This window comes from Triturus cristatus, chromosome 5_1 (assembly GCF_964204655.1).
Source record: "Triturus cristatus chromosome 5_1, aTriCri1.1, whole genome shotgun sequence".
NCBI classification, from domain to species: Eukaryota; Metazoa; Chordata; class Amphibia; order Caudata; family Salamandridae; genus Triturus; species Triturus cristatus.
Window position 1 is genome coordinate 593,005,691 of NC_140587.1, and position 18,149 is coordinate 593,023,839.

The window sequence follows — 18,149 nt, forward strand, 5'->3', positions numbered from 1 at the left end:
ATTATGGGAACTGTAGTTCATAATGTGAGTTTCGAGTTAATGCAATGTAACATTCCGGATTTTCTCAATATATTTTAAAGAGGGAAAAAAGGTCTTGCACCACGCCCAAAACTTTTTTTGCAGTGTACTTAAGGTTGTTTATTAAATAATTCCTGCAAACTGCGCAAACAGCGTTTTGACTTCAATGGCTGCATAGAAATGGAAATTCGAATTCATTTAAATAAAAGCCATTTTTAAGACGATCTTATAACCTGTAAATTTCTGAGAATTCATTCAGGCCATCTACAGCTGTGTTAAATTTGGCTATAAGCAAAGCTTCTTGTTGAATCAGTTTACGGTCTAAATCGCCTCCTTGAGGGTCTTGTTCCACCTTTGAAATTATTGTCCACGTCAGGTCCTTTTCCAGATGGTTATTGTTCTTCCTGTGATTGACCAGCAGGGCTGACTATACATTGTTTCTAATTCTTGATTTATGTTGAGTAATCCTATGGCAGACTTCCCGAGCATTTTGTGCTTAAATTCAATAAATAATAACAACAATGTGTAAATACACTATTAATGTCAATAAAGCATATCAACCCTAATCAGTAATCACTGTCAACATTATCCTATCAATAAAATATTTTAAAATGAACATTACATGTGTTTGTGTGCTTTTTACATACTTTCAGGCCGCATACAATGCAACCATAAAAATAGTCCCCACAGGGAACTGTGCTCCATGAATCTGTATTTTACTTACTCACTTTCAGGCCACAGAAAAATGCAGCCATAGAACAACCGTAGAGGCTGCTGCACTCCCAGCTGTAGAGTTAAAGCTGCAGCCTTGTGAATGCTTTAATCCAACCTGATGGCCAAATTGGGTCATAATTGTATGAACCCTGCACTCTTAGGGTCAGTTTTTTATTTCGGAAGGGGGTTGCTGCACCTCCTGCAGGCCTCACTGCATCTTTAATGGTGTCCCTGCCCTCATGGGACCACCATGAGTTTAGCCCCACAGAGCATTATGGGGTGTTCCCTCACTGGAGAGTGAATTTTATATGAGCAGCTTTGTCCATGAACCATTTTTGGCACTGCATGGCCTCTCACCACATGACTTCTCCATCCAGGCCGAGTCTCTCATGCTCGGGTTCTTTCCTCAGCCGGTTCGGGAGCCATCCTCTCCTCCTTCTCCAGCTCGGGCTCGATGCAGGCAGGGGGCAGTTTGCCTGGTGCCCTCTAGCCCCACAGACTTGGGAGTGGGGTGTTTTTGCCTCAGTTCTGTGCTCTGGGTCCCACGGTTGGGGTCTTGATGCCCCTTGATTTTCTTCACATCGGTCCCCCGGAAGATGGGGGCCCCCCTGTGGCAAGGAGTGGAACAGTAAGGGAACCCCATGCACACCCTCTCTCTCCAAGTAAAATAATTAATTAAAGCTTGTGCTGACCCCTGGGTCTGGTCCCACCAACGAGGTAGAATACAGATAGGTGTAGGAGCGCCACACACTCTGTTGCATGTGAAGAGGTCAATAGTCACCAGTCTTAAAAAGGCCTTTACTATGGCTCCATTGGATTGATTTGGATAATCTTGGGCTCATTTTTCTCCTGGTGGCTGCCTCTAGCCACAAGTTACAGTTTTAGCAGACCTCCTCACCTCCAAGGTGGGGTAGTTCAGAGGGAGCTGGTTCCATTGGCTCCCTGCTCCTGTTCTGCTTCTGGTCTTTTGTCACTGGCCCTTGGAGAGACCCACTGGTCCTGGGGCAACTGGAGGCAGAGTGCTTAGACCTTTTGGGCATCAGGTGGTTTGTCCTTCCAGTTGTTCATGACTCTCACAGTTCCAGGGTCCAGGAGCCAAAAGCATAAACAGCACCACCAGCTCTTTCTCTAGCTTGTATAAGAGTTTTTAAAAGGGGGGTGAAGGTTCTGGAAGCCAGACACCCCTCAACAATCCTAGAGTGCCCCAACACCTCTCCACCAATCTCACAAACCTTTTGCACAGCATGCTGGGACAGATCAAGATGGTGTCATCCAGGAGTAACTGGCCACATCTGCTCTTTGAGTCTCAGCTCTGAACCTCTCTCACATCACTGCCAGGGCCCTTTCACCTAAAAGTTCAAAGAGGAGCCCCCTTCTGTGTTGGCTCCAGTTGTCTGGGCTCCTCCTTTGTTCAGTGGGCCTGGGCTGTCCTCAGCCATGTTACAGTGTGACTGTAATTAAAAGATGCAGATTTTCATCCCTACCACTTCATCCTCAGGTGCTGAGGGAAGCACTGTTAATTACTCTTTTTGTGTGGGGTGGCCTTTGTTCCCTCTTCTGGAGAGAAATATAAATATCTTGGCCCAGTAAGGTGACAAAAGGCCTGGGCACATAAAATGTACATGTATGGTCTTGGCACCTGTGAATACGAACTGGGGGCACATTTTCCACCCCAGTTTCATACCTCACTGGACTTTGTAGGCATAAGGGGAGAGAAACTGCACTCACAGATTTCCCTCTATGTATGTAATCATGTGTCACTGCAGACAAAACAGTAAGTCACACTGATTTTACCTATTAAGTGTACACTAATATTATAAAACCTATTCCATGTCAATATCTACCCATGCAGAGTTCCCCAGCCACAGGCTACCTGTGCTCAGGCTGCGTATGACGGTAGTCTCACACATGCAGCCCACGCAGATGTGCACAAGTATGTGCACGTGTTCACATGGAGCCAGCAAGGTGCCCCTTACCCTAGCTGCAGGGCAGTGGACTTATAAGGTGGACACAGGTGGTAAACACGTGCAGTCCATTTGCTATGTGATTACCGTGGGTGAGACACATGTAGTGAGGCTCCCCCACAGTAAAAAGTCCAAAACCAGATGATCAAAAAAACAAAAAATCTAGACGTATTAATGGACGGAATACATTTTGCAACACATTTCTACTTGCAAATGCATTGTGTAATCACATGGCAAACAGATGATATCAATAGCAAAATAAATGATACTAAATATACTGACCTCAGAGGGATGGAAAGCTTTAGCTTGTCTTCCAAGAAAGCTGGAAAATGGTGAATTATTAACTAGGTGTATTAAAATGTTTTTTGTCTTCAAATAAGGAACAACAAGTGGAATTGGTAATTTAACACAAAACATTTCACTGATTTTGCCCTTTTTCCGAGTCTTTTTCCCACTGATAAATTTCGGGAGGTCAGTCAGGAGAACTCAGGAGGTAATTCTGATTCATAAGCAAACTCCTGTTTGCATAGGGATAATCTTTTAACCTCCCAGCTCGTACTTATTGCCTAAGTGTGTCTTGCAAGTATTCAGAATTGTGACCTTTTTATGCGAGACCCAACAATTGAAGGGTAGGCAGACTAGGCGGAAATGTGCTAATGTAGAAGTTGCCACAATGCTCAGAGAAATGTTATATACTAACACTATAAAATTTAAATGGCATATTCAGTCATGCACACCTAATTTTTTTAATGTGAGCTTTTAAGAGGTTCTTAGCCAGAATAAAGCCCTTTTTTGAATTCTGCCGGTTTACCTGCCTCCCATATTTCTTGAGAGAATGATTGTTGATAATGCTTGATAATTTCCCAAAAAATCCCGGAGGACTGAGTCATAAGCTATACATGCCTGTTTTAACAGAGACCTTCCGTAGGATTATCAGTGTTTTAGTCAATGTGATTAGTCATGAAGAATTGAAGTCAAGAATTAATAGTGAATTACCACACCAATCTCTTCTGTCTTCTCTACCATACTTCCCTCTTATTCAACATTGAAAATAATTAAATTATAGCGACACTTTTGGAGACAGGAACACATAACAGGACATTAAAAGACATGAGAATTCTGTCAATGTTGAAAGATTTCCAGTCTGCCTAATTAATATTAATTAAACAGTTATCTATTTGGAACCACCTATAATTGGCTAGAAAAATAGGGAAAGTGGCCTGCAAGGCACAGAAGACTACTATCCCTGTGTTTACATTTCAAAATGGGAATTTTGTTTTTCTCAAGTAGCCCATGTTCCTTAAAGAAACAAGTGATGGTTTAAACATGTTTCCCATTTGGGAAGGCATTGGGGTGAGCAGGCAGTGGCCTCTAGTTCACTGCCTAACTTTCTTTTGCGAATCAGCAATCACCTCCTTGGATGTGTTGGTAACTTTTTAATAGTGGGCGACCACATTTGCAGTCATAACCATTGATGTATTACATTGCAAATTGCAAATAGGGAGGGGACTCCTCTTTCAAGCCCTCTCCTCATTGTGGTTCGGAATGTCTTGCAAAACCCCTTTTGAAATTCAGGAAAGCTTCTCTGGTTCACAAAAAGGGGTTCAGTACATTTGAAGATAATGCCGTGGTTGCAAACTGTATGATCTTGCAAATCATAGAGTTGGTAACTGCAAAATGCTATAGTACATCAGGTCCTTATTTCCACTGTGAATTGTCTGACACAAGTGAAATCTTCTTGCATTGTTTCTAACCTCAAGAATGTCATCTGCAGCATCACTCTCCTGTTGTAACAGTTGCCCTCCCAGAATTCTGAATCCTAGATACTAGATAAAGCAACTGTTAGAGCTTTGAGCCAGGACAAGGGAGTCAGAAAAATCCAAACACTTCAAAGATAAACCTCTAGAAACTTCTCCTAGCTTCAAAGGAGGCACCAGGTAGAAAAAGAGGGTCCTCAGACCCACTTATTAGTTCTCTTTCTGGATCTGCACAAGACCTCTCAGAGGACTGCCTGCTGCTGTGTACTCCACAAGACTGCTTTGCTGCACCTTGAAGGACTGCTTTGCAGCCTGGAGACTGCCTTGATCCCTCAGAGGTTATCCCTGATGTTTGAGCCCTGAATCTTCACCTGAACCTAGGACTACAAGTGTGTCTCTAAGGGCTAATTTGCTGGTCTCCTGTTCAGAGCCACAGGAACATAAAAGGCTCCCACCATCTTGAAGCCACACCTGAACCCCGCCTGAGAGTGTCTTGAACCACCAAACATTGTCCCACAAGTCTGAACCCTTGCTTATGGTGCTAAAGTTGCCCAGATAGCCAAAATTCATAAGGAAAACAAGGGTACCCCAATACGTGAACCTGGGGTGAAATATGCGGTAAAAACACAATGGTTCGGGTGTGGCCAAAAGGTCCAATAATAAAGTGATCCTAAGGAGAGCACTTATGATTAGAGAGTTGAAGATTAATTACTTTAAAGGAGCAAAGAAAATTATAATGTACACAGGGACATAAGTCAGTTCATGTGAAACATTTATTTCCACAACAATAGAATTCAGGTGCTCACACAATAACTGAAAGAGGCGTGACGTGCAGAGTGATGGTGAAGTTTAAAATAACGGCATTGCATTGACAACAATAGTGTAAAACTCCTCAAGCAACTTTATAGAATAGGAAGAGTTTTTTGTTGTAAAAGGTCAACGGCGTTTCGATCTCAACTGTTCGAGATCATCATCAGGACATATAATGGGTGAGCAAGCTGAATTGATGCAATTAGTCGTAGCGCAAGGAAGAGCAATTGAGGGCTTCAGAAAACAGCTGAGGGTAGACGGGTTCACCCAGATTAAATCGCTGAAGGTACGAGCGTGAGAATATCACGGGCTGTCCGCGTTTAGTGCCACTAAACGCGGACAGCCCAAGCAGCATGACGCGCTGAGCTCCTCTCCCAAGACTTTCCAAATATGAACTGGGAGTGACTTTAACCAAACATATTGGCAGCAAATCGTTAAGCGCATCTTATACAGCTGACCCTGCCCTTCAAGTTTACTCACACGTGATATTCTCACGCTCATACCTTCAGCGATTTAATCTGGGTGAACCCGTCTACCCTCAGCTGTTTTCTGAAGCCCTCAATTGCTCTTCCTTGCGCTACGACTGATTGTATCAATTCAGCTTGCTCACCCGTTATATGTCCTGATGATGATCTCGAACAGTTGAGATCGAAACACCGTTGACCCTTTACAACAAAAAACTCTACCTATTCTGTAAAGTTGCTTGAGGAGTTTTACACTACTGTTGTCAATGCGATGCCGTTATTTTAAACTTCACCATCCCTCTGCACATCACGCCTCTTTCACTTATTGTGTGAGCACCTGAATTCTATTGTTGTGGAAATAAATGTTTCACATGAACTGACTTATGTCCCTATGTACATTATTAATTTTTTTGCTCCTTTAAAGTACTTAATCTTCAACTCTCTACTCATAAGTGCTCTCCTTAGGATCACTTTATTATTGGGCCTTTTGGCCACACCCGAACCATTGTTTTTTTACCGCAGATAGCCAAAATGCCAAACTTGGGACGTAGTCAATTTTTGGCTAAAAACTGTTCTGAGAACTGAAGGAAGACCGAGACCAACTTGCACATTGATCCTCCCATGGTGCATTGCCTGTCGGCCTGACATCGCTGCTGCTCCTGCTACATTCTTCTCAATTGCATCAAATCCTTTTCAGCAGTCCTTCATCAAAGGAGCATCTGACATCCTGGAACTGTCTATGACTACAGCCGCCTGCCTCGTCTGCTGGAGATTTTCGACTAAGTGACTAAGTCCGAATGTAGAAATCTTGGTCTAGAGGCTACCCAATGACGACGCACTCTCCTTGGACACCGCCTGCTGCTTTGCCTTGCTAAACATTACCTTCTTAGAACTTTATTCTTGAAAATTCTTTTAAGTTCAAAGGTAAGCACTGTTTGGGGCCAATCAACTTCCTGCTTCCGAGCCATGCTCCATCACAGTCGTTCATATTTTTTGACTTTGCCTCAGTCTCGTTTGACTAGATGTCCATGGTTGGTGATCTTTGAGGCACACATTTTTTCTAAAACTTTAAAAACTCATAACTCCGGTTCTACTGATTTTATTTTTGTTGTTCGGTGTCAATTAATTTACTAAAATGTACTATGTTTTAATATTTTTCTAAATTGGTGTGTGATCTTTCATGTGTTGCGTTTTCACTTTATTACTGTTTATGTGCTGCATAAATACTTTACTAAATGCCTCTAAGTTAAGCCTGACTGCCTTTTGTGCCAAGCTATCAAGGGTTAAGCACAGGTTAATTTAGTGACTTTTTAGTCTCCCTGCCATGGATTGTGGCTGTTGCTTGGCCAGGGCTTACTCCCCAGTCAACCAATAACATAATTTCTCACAGGAACCTTAAATAGGTTGTAACACAGGGTGATATTTAAAGAAGTTAACAGAAACATTTCAAAACATTTTGAAACTTTGGGTCAGCACAGATAAATGTAACAACGTCTAGCAGTTTGTTTTCAGCATGTGGTGTATGCAGCAAGAAGGATATCATTTCACTTCTGATTGGATTATTTGAAACTTTGAAGTTACGACAAGAAAAGCTCGTTAGGATGTATTACCCTAATTGTGATTTTTCGTCTCAATTTCTTCCTCGAGAATGTAAAGCTTTAATCTGGTGCAATGTTCTATGTACTGTATAAGGTATGTTGAATTGCACTCTCTTTTTACACGTAGCCAGATCTATTAAGTAGGTGCTGGTGAGACATGCTCCCATGATCTGAAACCTACAAGAATATAAACAGTAGTATTTACCTCTAACTGAAGCATCTGCATAAAAATAAGTACGGAAATATCCTTTGACAGTATATCTTGAAGACTATGTGGGAAACGTAGAACTGAAAAGAGTGACGTAATAGCCTTAAATGATGGCAACCTGCTTTTGACACTTTGTGTCTGTGGAGAGGTGTGGCTCACTGGTTAGAGGCGGCAGACCCGTAAGCAGAGAATCGGCCAGGGACCAGGGTTCAATTCCCGACGCGGCAGGGTTGAGGACCAGGGTCAAAACGGACTTGATAATTCTCGCCTCGGTACCTACTCTAGCCAGGAACACACTCGGCAACTCTGGGCATTAAGCTTGCCTCATCTCTACAACGGCCCCCCACAGACGCCGGGGATGCCTGGTTTCACCTTGGAGATACCCAGAAAGGGACCATCTCACAGGGAAAACCAGGACGGGTTCCCCAGTGGTCTTCAGCGCCAGGATACTCCATGGAGTCACAGTGCGCTTTACAAGTACACCCACATTTACATTTTACATTTACATTTTACATTTACTTTGGTAACCTATTGGGATAACATTATTTCTTATTCATTAATGAAATTCAGTTTTTTTTCACCCAACACAAATGCAGAGCATGTCACCTGTGCATCAGGCAGGTTTCCAGTAGGCAAGTCTGTCTGCTCCAACGCCAACAACATAATTTCAATTTTGAACACGTATTATATGTTAATTTAATCTATACATCTGTCTATTCATTCAAATCCCAAACAATTCAATTCCAATCTAATATAGTTCTTTGAATGGCCTATTTTCACCTTCCATTCAAGGATAAACCCACATTGTTTCTCAACTTTGAAAACCTTTGACAATGTGTAATATGACTTTCAGAAAACCTTTTCTGGAGGCACTACCCATTTTCAGCTTTTTACTGATCGTATGGTGTTGTGAATAGTCAACTTCTAATATCAAATTATTATTTAACTGATTGCTTTCGTCTTTTAGGCTGCCATTTTTGGTGTTTCTCTCCTTATATCTATAGGATAATATGATACATCACACTCACATCTATAATTTAATGGTATCCGATATGATCTGAACTGAAAAATAATTTTGAATCATTTAAAACTCAGTATTTCGATTTCAAGTTTATTACACCATGTTTTATGTAAGAGAATTTTTTTGTAAGTTCATGCCGAAGTCCCCCACATCCACAGAGCCAGAATGGGGTTCTGATCTTTCTCCTACATCACGACCAAGACCTGGAACGAACTCCCCCTCAGCATCAGACGAAGCCCTACACTGCAAGTCTTCAGAAAGTTACTCAAGACATTGCTCTTCGGATGACCTTGGAGCTGCCTGAAACCTCCTCCCAGTGCCTTGATACCCTTATGGGGGAGCTCTATAAATCCCTGATTGATTGATTAATTGATCTATGCAAGACAAGTTGAGTTGTATGTCAGAGTACAAAATATTGCCGGGGCAAAATATTATGCAATATCATGAACCCTTATGTCATGAAGATAAGTACATATTGATAGATCTAGATGTACAATTCTTAACGCCACATCTAAGAACCTTAAAGTTATATTTATATATATATATCATCAAAGTGCAAACATGTGAAGTTAAATATTGTTAACCTATACTTACCTACAGATACTTACTGTCACAATATTTTGGCTTTCAATATTTAGGCTGGGATATTTTGACCCCACGACCATTTGTACTGGTGAAATTCTGACAGGTGCTTCATCCAGAGGTTGGACTCTGAGAACGTTGGCATCATCTGAGAAACTCTTCCATAAAGGACAGAGATATTATCTAACAAAATATCATCAGTGTGAGACAGCTCATGATGTATTCAGGAACTGAACGTTTAACCTCTTTTGTAATTATGACCACATCACCAAACGTCGTCTACATTTAGAGTTTCTATTAGGATCATCAAGTCTGTCAAGCGGAAACATTCTGATGATTTATTAATCGTGGTGCACAGAGGTATGCTGTACTCTCCAGAAAACACAAGGAGATGATGGACGGAGTGCTGAAACTTTTCAGACACTCACCCCCAGTCACAGATCTGGGTTGAATACATCATCATTCTTTAGCTCGCTTTGCTACCTCAGTTCAGACCCAGCTATATGCAAATCTGTCTTGACCCTGTGCCTCATGGGAACAGTCCATCCAGAACTGCCAAGCCAGGTCTTCCCTGAACAGGAAACAAGCATCCTGGGACCTGTTTCTGGGTAACACCCTTCATCAGCCAGGCTAGCTTGAATCCAGTGGCAAAGTGAGCAAGGGACCCATGTTTGTGCATACCCTGCCAACTTAGGGCGAACATAGCAAACACAAGGAGATGAGGGACGGAGTGCTGAAGCTTTTCAGACACTCACCCCCAGTCACAGATCAGCACAAGGAGATGATTGACGGAGTGCTGAAACTTTTCAGACACTCACCCCAGTCACTAGGCTCACTGTGCCACTGGAATCAAGCTATCCTGGCTGATGAGGGGTGAAACCCCGAAACATTTCCCAGGATGCTTGTTTCCAGTCCAGGGAGGACTTGGCTTGGCAGTTCGGGCTGGACTGTTCCCATACTCATTGTAAGGTAAATCCACCAGATTTTTTGTGAGAAATGTTCCACCTATAATTGTAGGTTAAGTGCTGCAACAAAGGTTTTTAACTCAATTTCAGACAGTTCACTTTCTTGGTGATCCTTGTGGAAAAAGAGAGTGCAATTCAACATACCTTATACAGTACATAGAACATTGCACCAGATTAAAGCTTTACATTCTCGAGGAAGAAATTGAGACGAAAAATCACATTTAGGGTGATACATCCTAATGAGCTTTTCTTGTCGTAACTTCAAAGTTTCAAATAATCCAATCAGAAGTGAAATGATATCCTTCTTGCTGCAGACATACATGCTCAAAACAAACTGCTAGACGATGTTACATTTATCTGTGCTGACCCAAAGTTTCAAAATGTTTTGAAATGTTTCTGTTCAACTTCTTTAAATATCACCCTGTGTTACAACCTATTTAAGGTTCCTGTGAGAAATTATGTTATTGATTGACTGGGGTGCAAACCCTGGTCAAGCAACAGCCACAATCCCTGGCAGGGAGAAACCAAAAAGTCACTAAATTAACCTTAGCTTAACCCTTGATAGCTTGGCACAAAAGCAGTCAGGCTTAACTTAGAGGCATTTAGTAAAGTATTTATGCAGCACACAAACAGTAATAAAGTGAAAACGCAACACATGAAAAATCAAACACCAATTTAGAAAAATATTAAAACATAGTACATTTTAGTAAATTAATTGACACAGAACAACAAAAATACAATCAGTAGAACCGGAGTTATGAGTTTTTAAAGTTTTAGAAAAAATGTGTGCCTAAAAGATCACCAACCATGGACATCTAGTCAAACGAGACTGAGTCAAAGTTGAAAAATATGACCGACTGTGATGGAGCATGGTTCGGAAGCAGGAAGTGGATTGGCCCCAAACAGCGCTTACCTTTGAACTTAAAAGAATTTTCAAGAATAAAGTTCTGAGAAGGTAATGTTTAGCAAGGCAAGGCAGCAGGCGGTGTCCAAGGAAAGTGCGTCATCATTGGGTAGCCTCTAGACCAAGATTTCTAACATTCGGACTTAGTCACTTGGAAAAGTGCAACTGTGCTGTCAGTTCGATTTAATACTCAACTTTTAATTCCTCATCTGGTTGTTCCTGGGACAGTTGACACTCCAGGAGAGAATCCCTATCTCTGCTCCTTTTCCAGATCCTAATTGTGTATTTTCCAATGTACTGAACCTGTCAATGAACATGGAGAAAACCCCTTTTCTAGTGTACATTCTTATCCATTATAATTTTTGTCACACTTTGAACAGTTTTGTGCCTTTGGTGTCTAAACATTCAAACTATAAGCATAGTTTGCTGTGCTGATTCTGTAGCTTACCATGACCTTCTCCATCCTCTGTTAGACAACGTCCCACCATCTACTTTACAAAGGGCCACATGTACGACCATTTTTACTGGTCACAAACAAGAAATTGGACCATTTGCAACCGCTAAAAAGGGTTGTAGCATGTACCAAACCTATTTTGCGAGTTAGTAACCTTTCCTAATAGCGAGTCGCAAGGGGATGTAAGATTGTTTTGCAACCGCAAATGTGGTTGCAAAACAATTGCATTTGCCATCAATTTCAAATTGATGGTAAGCTAGTAGCCAATGGGAAAGGGTCCCTTGACCCCTACTCCTTTGTGATTGGCAGCAAAAATGCTTTTTAAAAACAGGCAATGATCCCATGGACCACTGTCAGCTCTTAAAAAATGAAACTGAAAGTTTCATTCTTATTTTTTAAATGCCTTCCGTTTTCGTTTAAGGAAAATGGGTTGTATTTAAAAAAATCTGCTTTATCGAAATAGCAGTCACAGACATGGTGGTCTGCTGATTCCAGCAGGCCACCACCCCTGTGAGTACCGCCCATAGCCAATGGGTCGCAAATTGCGGCCTGCCTCGTAAATATTAATGAGGCAGGCCATTTGCGACCCTTTTGGGAATCACTAAATGTGTCTCAGACACATTAGTATATTTGATTTTGCGAGTCTTTAATTGGGAGTCACAAAAAATTGCAATCGGAGACTCACAAAATCAAATGGTCATATGTCTGCCCCATTGTGTCTTAATGACTATCTTAAATAGTCTCAGCAGAAACTGGACAATGCACTTTTATCAATATTTTGACACTTATTCCAGACAATTTGTGACACTTTTAGGGTGTCATCGAATATGTAGCATTGTATTCCATTTGGCAGAAAATGTAATTTTAAAGGGTTAAAATACAACACCACTTGAATAAATGCATTTTTCCCCTATATTGAAATTATATTCCAAGCTTTTGAGTGAACAGGTTATGATCTCGGACTTCCTCATTCACCATTTTGTGAGTGTAAGTGGGGCTCACTCCCATGAGAAACATTACGCCTTGATTTAGAGTTTGATGGATACGCTACTCCATCACAAACGTGATACATATCCCATCCTCTGGATTACAAGTGCATAATATCCTATGTACTTGTAATAAGGTGGATAGAACATCCATCACGTTTGTGACGGAATAGTCCATCTGCCAAACTCAATTCATGCCCTTAAAACGTAAAGTGTTCATAATGTATTTATTTCCATTTTCTCTTATCGGCCTCCAATTCACATACTCAATATATACCATGGGATGAAGTCACATCAGGAAAAAACAATCCCCTCACACAGAGTTGGATGGTTACATTCCTTTGTTAAATATGACATTCAATAATATATTTAAAATTTTTATACAAGTCCATGGCTATTTCTTGCCTCAACTTATTAACAATGAATTAAAGAAACTGCAAGCTGGGATTTGTTGTCTATTCTTCATCCAAAAGTCAGTAGGAACCCTGCCTGTGATTATTGTCACGCTTGATTGGAGATTGATGGGATAATCTGCATCAGTGGGAATGAAGACAACATGTTTAATCTATCCTCACGCTGATATTCTCTTATCTTCATGCAGATAACTGAAGTGCACATTGGGTTCCGTGACTTCTCATACACAAAGTGATACATGGAATGGGACCACTCTTCATCTGGAATAAAATCACCAAACACATTCAACAAAAGAACCTCTGATATAGAGTGGCACTTCTCCTCAAAATCCCAAGATACAATAAACAAAACATGGGTTGCTCATCCATCTCTGTTCAAGCAGCCAAACTATGGAATTCTTTACCCTCCAACATAAGATCCACGGACAACCAACTTATTGTCAGAAAACGCGCAAGACATGCAACGTAGGGGTTTCCAATGGACAAGGACGGCGAGGATCAAGAAGGAGAGCAGCCATGACAAGGAGGAGGCAGCCACAGCAGGTAAGTGCCTTTTTAAAAATATATAATTAATTAGGGAGGGTGGAGGGGCCGGCTAACTCCGCTCCACCACGGAATCGGAGTTTTGCCTAAACTCCGCATTTGCAAAGGAGCACGGAGTAGGCAAAACTCTGTAAACTCTACTGGCGGAGCGGAGTTACCCGCCCGGGCTTACTGTAAACCCAGCACTCTTCTCGACTGTAATTCGAGTGTGAGATCCATGATTTTGGCAGCAGCACCACATTTCCTTCACTGAGGTGGAGGAGGAAAAAATCGGGCAGATATGTGACATATGTCTTTTGTTAGCAAATGTACTATTACTGCTTTCATCTAAATGAGACCCCAAGTTTTCTTTGTTCTACAATGTGGTGTAATTAGCATGCCCAAGAGATCACACAATCCCTTACCCTCTCCATAGAACCCAAGAACCTTAAGATTAATCTTCCTACTTCCATTTTAGCCTCTTTCAGCTTAGAAGTAATCAGGTAATTTTCCTGAATATGTTGTACTAATGTCTTGAGGAACACCTAAACCTCATTGATGTTCTGATGCGTTCCTGTCATTCAAACTTCCATAGAAATTACCAGGAATGGCTGGTACAGGTAAGAGCAGTGGGCAGTAGGGCGGGGATGGGGTAGTTGATAGATGACGATATAGGGAAAAGAAAACAAATAAAACCACTTACCTTGCACTCGTCGCATCGCCAATCCCTATCCTGTTGTCTGTCAACTTTCCCCACACCTTGCCATGCCTCACAACTCTTACCTGTACCTGTCGTGCTTGGAAATTAGGTCTCCCTTCATTTTGTAATGGACTTTCAGTACCACATCGGTGCCTGTTCTATTCTGGGCAGGGGTTCTTCCCTCCCTCTCTACTCCTCATTGCATCGTGAGTTCTTTATTTGATTAGTTATTTCCTAAAGCACACAAGTAGTCTTTGGGCCATCCTAATGCAAAAACAACATAGAATGTTAATAAAATGGTTTGGTGCAAACAGCTAGTCTGTGGACATTCATATTCATGATGCCTAAACCCTTTACATTTCCTCCCTGCAATTGAAGAACAAGAAAAATAATGTCAAAGGTAGAATTTAGAAAATGGGTATTGCTTGAAATTGAGGCTCAAAACTAAATATTGCCTCACTATGTCTAAGACATAAAAATTGCATTTGAAATTTAAAAGGGATAAACCACCTATTTAAATGTGAGAGAATAGTAAATCACTCACCAATGATGATACTCTTAAACTGCAGACTCCTTTTGCTATCCCACCAGAATATCAACTAAAAAATATTGTGGGTCCACAATATCGAGGCCTAAATATCAAGGACCCAAATACTGTGATGGTAAGTATATAGGGAAGTATAACGAAATACTAGACTTAATTTCACATATATGTATATTGACAATATATATGTTCACGGTACATGTATATGGGGTTAATAATAGTGTGGAGTTACCTGTATACACTTACCTTCACAATATTTTGGATGTCAAAATATAGACCGTGATGTTTTTACCCCATGATATTTCTGTAATAGATATTCTGATTTACAATCCCCAAATTGGCAGTAGAAAGGCACAAGCCAGGGTAAGTGAGTGTATATGGTTCAGCAGAAAAAGAAGGAAATTGTAGGGGTTGGAATTGCAACAAATGAGTGCACTTTATTATTGGTCATATTTTAATAGCTACTAAAACAGTAAATCTGATAATACATCTGATCTATGACTCTGTATCGCACCCAAGGATCTTAGATTCAGTTCCAAGGAAAAAGACCTGTCTTTTCATTCTTCTCAGGTTCATAAAATGAGTACCATGTCTGTTGTGTAACAGCAGTTGTGCTGTCAAGTGTACAATTGATGCAGACAATCTATGAAAGCCATTGTCTGTTGTTATACAACTAGTTATTTTTTTTACTACTTTGCTATTAAAGACCCGTTATGCATTGTGGTTGATAACGTTCAATACATTATTTTTACTTATATTGCAATGCTTTTAGCAGACAGTTACTGTGAGACATTGGTTTATTAGTTGAGGTGGACAAAGCTCAACCCATGATAACAATGGCACAGAGCAGACAGGCTTAAATTAGAGAAAATGTGGAAAGTATTTAGAAATATCAAAACAGCTAAAAAGTCAAACACCCAAAACAATGACTTTCCCATTCCAATTTAGTAAGATGGAGAATAATTTATTCAGCAAATTGACCAAAATGACAAAAATCCAATAAGGGTAACTGGACATATCATTTTTTTAATAATGTGAGTAAAAATAGCATTAAAAAAAGGGCAAAGTGCCAGTGGTAATCAATGGTTACAGTATAGCATGCATTAGCGGCTCGCACAGGTAAGAGCAGTCAGGTGGGGCAGAATGGGGAGTGGTGGAAGTCGACAGATGACATGTTAAGTTGTTTAAATAAATAAATAAAACCACTTACCTTGAGCTGGCCGTCTCGCCGAGTCGGCGATGCGGCGAACGCAAGGTAAGTGGTTTTATTTATTTGTTTATTATTTCTTAACCCGTCATCTGTCGACTTCCTCCATCCCCCACCCCACCACCCACCCCTCTTACCTGTGCGAGCCGCTACTGATAGCATGACCTATGTGTGATTCCTGGCCTGTGATGGAGCGTGTGTCTTACACACCAACCAAGTTTGACTCAGTCAGAGGCTTTACCTTGGGAGTTTTACTTTTTTTCTAGAATTCAAAATCCTTCAGTGGGGCAAGGCACAAGACTGTATCTGCAAATGACTCCACAATATCCATTAGGCGATGAATGAGGTTCCTGTGAAGTGGTTGATTTGGACTGAAAAAGCTCAGAGTGGAAAAATTCAAATTTCACATCCAAGGAAGCCCTCTCTGAGGTCACATACTTTTTTGTGCCTTCACCCAGTTAAGATTTTTAACATCAGGTTTGGTCCCTTTAATGGGGCTTGGAAACATCCAGTGGGGCAAAGCTGCAGGCTGTATCTGAAGAGGGCTTAACATTGCTGAATACCTTCTCTGCGAGATCCCACTGAATCAAATTTGCATCTGTGGATTAGCTCTTAGCGGGGTAGCCCGTTTCTTCAGCTCACCTTGAGAGGACAGGCTTGGCAGGTTTGTCTCTGTCCACTGGAGTCTTCAAGTCCAAAAAGTTTCTAAGTTCCAGGTTTCCAGTGACCTTAGGAATAGTCCACTAAGACACAGTCAAGGGTACCAGAACCTTGGAAACAGCACTTGGGGGTCAGGACTCACTCCAGCAGAGGCCACCAGCATGGTCCAGGTCAGGTTGGCACTGGTCAGTTGGGAACTCCAGAAATAAACCTCTTTCAGCTTGTGTCTCTGCAGCTTCCACAGGAGGTCACCAACTAACCCTTGAAGTCCACTTATTTGTCATGGTTATAAGTAGGAGCAGGTCTCCTCACAGACCTCAAATAGCAGGTGTAGTCCTTCTTCAGTTCTTCCACTGGTCCAGTAGTGTTCTGAAAAAGGTGTCTTGTAATGCTATAGTAATGCCTTGCACTAGCTTGTGGGTGAGGGTGCTGGCCCCTCCATAACCAATAGGGTAAGATTTCCGGTCACTCTACCTACTTTTACAGAAGTTCATGTGTGCCCTACTACAAATAACCCCACAGTGCCCCTCACTCACTAAATTCAAGATGAAGCAACTTTTCTCCCCGGGTTTTGAGCTGGTTTGCCCCACTTAACTGTGGTCCACTTCATTAAACGTGCCACCGAGTCACTAACATGGGGGATTAGCGAGTTACTACCGCTACATAGCGCCACACAGCAGTAGCTACCTGGCTCCTGGGCTCTTGGGTAGAGTCACCTTGAACCCATCAGCATCGTCGCTGGCAGTCTCCCTCGCCGCCTCTCGTTACATCGAGGCCGCTGTAGGGGGGGACTACAGCCCCCAGCATTCAACTTCGGACCCGCCCACTTCTGGCGGAAAGCGCGCCTGGAGGCGCTACTTCAACCGAGGCTCCCCCGGTGGAGCGGGGGGATCGCGCCTTGCCTTACAGTTACTACCGCCACATAGCGCCACACAGCAGTAACTACCTGGCTCCTGGGCTCTTGGGTAGAGTCACCTTGAACCCATCAGCATCGTCGCTGGCAGTCTCCCTCGCCGCCTCTCGTTACATCGAGGCCGCTGTAGGGGGGGACTACAGCCCCCAGCATTCAACTGCGGACCCGCCCACTTCCGGCGGAAAGCGCGCCTGGAGGCGCTACTTCAACCGAGGCTCCCCCCGCGTCGCGGGACGCGCGCGGGCGACGCCGGGCTGAGCCCGGGCAGAGGGCTGGCTATCTGTGGCCGTCAGGGGCCAGAGGAGGCCGGGCCGGGCCACCCCCGTTATATTTTGTGCCAAGACCACTTTCGCAAGGTACTGTGACATTTACATTTGTTGGGACTATTAGTGTTGCTGCTGCAAGTTGTGGATTGAAGTTGGTTGCGCTACATTGTGCACTACATACCCTATCGTCCCAGGAACATTGGTGAATCACAGACTTGTGTTGATATACAATCCTCATTAATTTGTATTCTAAATAAGGGTTGTGTCGTGGTCTATTCTTGTTTATTTTTAGCGTACGTAATGTTTAAATAATTGAAACCATTTCATAGTAAGTGCTATTTTAACTTCAACGGGCCGTTTTTGTTTGCCATATATTTTATCTATTGTACTCTCAGGCGACATGTCCAAGCCAACTGGGACCCCCCGCCCCACTGTATCGACACTTGATAATTACTTGGTCAAAGTTGTAGACAAGATTA

The 18,149-nt window shown here is 42.2% G+C and overlaps 1 long non-coding RNA gene across 1 annotated transcript in view; it reads left to right on the forward strand.

The window, feature by feature from the left end:
• LOC146831246 (uncharacterized) overlaps positions 1-18,149 on the forward strand; it is a 525,430-nt gene that overhangs the window by 108,294 nt on the left and 398,987 nt on the right. The window contains exon 3 of the long non-coding RNA XR_014961257.1: positions 13,047-13,401. This is a non-coding gene — a long non-coding RNA (uncharacterized LOC146831246). The remainder of the gene's footprint in view (positions 1-13,046; positions 13,402-18,149) is intronic.